This window comes from Dipteris shenzhenensis, unplaced genomic scaffold (assembly GCF_047967505.1).
Source record: "Dipteris shenzhenensis isolate YYH24624 ecotype China unplaced genomic scaffold, Dip_SZ_1.0 scaf0218, whole genome shotgun sequence".
NCBI lineage: Eukaryota > Viridiplantae > Streptophyta > Polypodiopsida > Gleicheniales > Dipteridaceae > Dipteris > Dipteris shenzhenensis.
This window is the reverse complement of record NW_028239524.1, coordinates 7,436-11,301: the sequence shown is the minus strand read 5'-3', so window position 1 is coordinate 11,301 and position 3,866 is coordinate 7,436. Positions and strand designations below refer to the sequence as shown.

At 43.3% G+C, this 3,866-nt stretch overlaps 1 non-coding gene across 1 annotated transcript; it reads right to left on the bottom strand.

Annotated features, from left to right (window-relative positions):
* Positions 1–785: 785 nt before the first annotated feature.
* Positions 786–859, bottom strand: TRNAW-CCA (transfer RNA tryptophan (anticodon CCA)). The gene has a single exon. It is a non-coding gene; the product is annotated as a tRNA-Trp (tRNA).
* Between the last annotated feature and the right edge of the window lie 3,007 nt (positions 860–3,866).

Sequence of the window (3,866 nt, the reverse complement as noted above, 5' to 3'; positions counted from 1 at the left end):
CCATCGAGAACTCGGGGGAACCTGGTCATGTAGGGGTATCTGATACATATAATTGAGATATTAATATCCAATCTTGTCTTGTTCCTCTTTCTGGGAAGATTCGATTCCTCCCACTCATTCAGAGGTTGGAGATATTTCGATGAACTGTCGATCCCATTCCCAGCTTCTGAAACGCGATCTTCTCGTCGGATAAACTGCTCTCATATGTCTACCAAGCTTCGAATCCCCTTTCGATAGTTCCGAGTAACCAATTATTTTTCTACTAACCTATCTGCTAAATCAATTTGGTACTTAAATCTATGCTTACTCCACCGAGTCACTTCGCTTTTCTATCGTCCGCACCAATCTCAACTTCAGTATTATTTGTTGGATTGAATAAGATCCGGCTTATATGATACAAGAGTATCAGCTTAGAAGGAACGAGGAGTGCCCATTAGCACTTACTGATCCGCCGCACTTACCAATCATCTATTACCAATTAATACCTGAATCTTTTTCGGTAAGTATTTGTACTAAATGTATGTGAACCCAAATGGTTGAAGCACTGCTATCCGGAATTGTGTTGGGTTTGATCCCAATAACTCTAGCTGGATTATTTGTAACTGCATATTTGCAATATCGACGTGGCGACCAACTAGATATTCGGTAGAAGACGGAGACTCATTTGCCATATCCTTCTCCCATTCCTAAGATCTCTCTGGTAATCCAGAGGGATCGGGAAATGCAAATTCTTAGTATGTGTGGGTATTGGTCGAACCAGCTGATACCGACTTGAGTCGGAGAAACACGCCCTGTAGGATTTGAACCTACGACATCAGGTTTTGGAGACCTGCGTTCTACCGAACTGAACTAAGGGCGCTCCATTCCCCACGTAAGCCAGTTTCCATTCTAATCAGAATCTGCGGACATCCGGACACGGGAATAGAATCAGACTCTTAATCGGAGTGGTTCTTTCACCGACCAGGAGAGAGGAAGATAAATGGAATGTCTCTTGTGGGGGAATCAGTTGAATAACACAAACAATCTACCCAGATGGATTTCTCTTGTCACCAATTTCTCACCAATATCATTTTGGGATGTACGGGGAACAATAGGGATGACAGGATTTGAACCTGCGACATTTTGTACCCAAAACAAATGCGCTACCAAACTGCGCTACATCCCTATTGGTCTCGATCTCCGACTGGCATTCTCGGTATTGAGACGCGTGATCCAAGTAATTATAACTGATAGCCACAGAACTTGACTACCCACTTAAGAAGTAACCATGTCCCGAGAGGATGTCGCCTCCGAATCATTCCCAGACCGGAAGAATCCGATTCCCTTACTGGGGTTGGTCGTGGTAAAAATACTGGAAGAGACACATCATCTTCCTAGTCGATTGAAAAACGAAGGAGAATTCACAATGCAAGATGTAAAAATTTATCTTTCCACGGCCCCCGTGTTGGCTACGATATGGTTTGGGCTGCTAGCCGGTTTACTAATAGAAATAAATCGATTCTTTCCAGATGCCTTGATATTTCCATTTCTCTAGTCGGGGGGAGGCGGGGGTTGAGCAAAACAAAAGTAAGGTGGGAGAAATAGATCGATTTCCGTGAGGGGAGCAGTGAGCGATCCATTCATTACTGGAAATCGATAAATCGGGAATTCTATTAATGATTTATTACTGAGACGGTATCTTCCCATCCACTCCTCCCCCATTTCCTTCACTTATTTCAATGAATCCTATGGCTAAAAGTAGAGATGCGAGAGTAACTATTGCTTTGGAATGCACAAGTTGCACCCGAAAAGGGACTGACGACAAATCTCTAGGTATTTTTCGATATACTACGCGTAAGAATCGTCGCAATACACCTACTTGATTGGAATCGAGGAGATACTGTCCCTGCTGCTACAAACATACCATTCACAAAGAGTCGAAGAAATAAGTGATCTGTTTCTAATCAACTGGAAAATAATCAATAGTTTTCGGAAATGTCATGAAAGGTATCACGAATAAATCTAAGCAGTCTTCGCGTAGACGTTCTCCATCCATCCGATCCGACGAGATTATTGACTACAGAAATATAAGTTTACTCCGTCGATTTGTAAGTGAACAGGGAAGGATTTCACCCAGATGAATGAGTAGGTTGACCCCGAAACAACAGCACTCAATAGCTGTCGCAATCAAAAGAGCTCGTATTTTAGCTTTGCCACCGTTCTCGAATAACGAGAATTAGACCTTGCATTGCTAGCGACTAGACAATTAAGTTCTAGTTTGAAAGATTTGGCATTCAACCGACTACTCGATCCTATTAACCCTAAATGGAGAAATGAATAGGAGTCGGAACCAATACTCCGGGTGGAATATTTGTAGTTTACTACCGTCCGTTCCGCCTCTCCGGGAGACAATATCCGGAGAGGTTTCTTATTTTCAACCAGTAGATTCGTATACTGGTAGTTGTGCAATCTCGGAAAAACAGTGAGTATCTAGGATAGCTATCTATGCAGGTATTTTGCGATTCAGATAAACTCGATTTTCATATAAATTGTGAATCATCCTATTATGAGAAATTCCATTCCCTCGTGCTGCTGCATTGATCCGGGCAATCCGTAAGCGACAAATTTCTCTCTTTCGATTACTCCTATCTCGATAAGCAGAAGCCAATGCTTTCATTTCCTGTTGATTCGCCGTTCTAAATAGCTTTGAATGAGCTCCCCTAAATCCAGATGTAATTTCAGGAATACTTTTGCGACGTTTCCGAGCCACAGATCCGCGTTTTACCCTAGTCGTTGAGTGTTTACCCTCACAAAATATCAAAATTATTCTTTGGGGACTCTGTCTGTCACACTGGTGATACAACCCCCCCCCCCCCCCCTTCAGTCCCGAATGAATCCCACCTCTCTCATATCATCGGAACCGTCTGGATGCATCCTTCTAGCAAGAAGACGGAATTGCTAAGTGTAGATCTGGTGGCATGCACGGTCGCGGTGGCACACCAAAACTCTCAATTCCCGCACTCCTGATATCCGAATTATTCGGATTAGTAGGATCAGAAATAGTTGAAATAGAATCTGAATCTGGTCACTTAATTCTTTTGAAAGAACAATTCCCGCAAGAGACTTTCCTATCTGACGTAGAAAATAATGATTCCAATGGCTTTTGCTACCTTAACCTTCCCGTCCACAAATCCCCGAGATCAGATGCCTCTTGATAAAGAAGTTGCACCAGAGGGAGTTATGGATTCCAAAGTTTCCGTAGTATCTTCCTCGACAGTTGGGTCCTTCCTATACACCGGAGCCTATGATTTCCCGATGACGGGGGAAATGGAATTACTGTTGGTAAGTCGTATAGTTTCCAATCCCCGGCTCCACTCAAGACTTGAGAGATCAGGTAAAGAGTTTCATCCTAGAAAGACTTATTTGTATAGTAACGGTATTTCACTTCGGTAGTTGGCTGGATGGTTGACCCAAAGCAAAGCTACCGCCATTGCAGGGATTCCAGCAGAGATATGGGAATCGATATCCTCATCCCCACGTCGCTTAGTGATTTTTTTAGTATCACTGATAAGTTGCTTCTCATCTCACACTAAGATGATTGGATTTGCACCAATCAGAACTATGAATTTTCGTCTCTCAGTAAAGGATATAGATGACGGATCTTTGCCTAATTACAGTGAAGGGATCTTGCTGCGACACCGACCCCCCAATATCATTTGGTTTACGATTCAAACGTGTCGCACATACACCCTGGTACATACCCCTCTGCGTTGGGGGCACCCCCGAAGGGCAGGGGATTTTGTTCCAATCTCCATTGGTTGTCTTGCGTTCCTAATAAGTTGTTGATTGGTTGGCATATCCAAAAGATGCAGGGTTTTGGGGTTCGG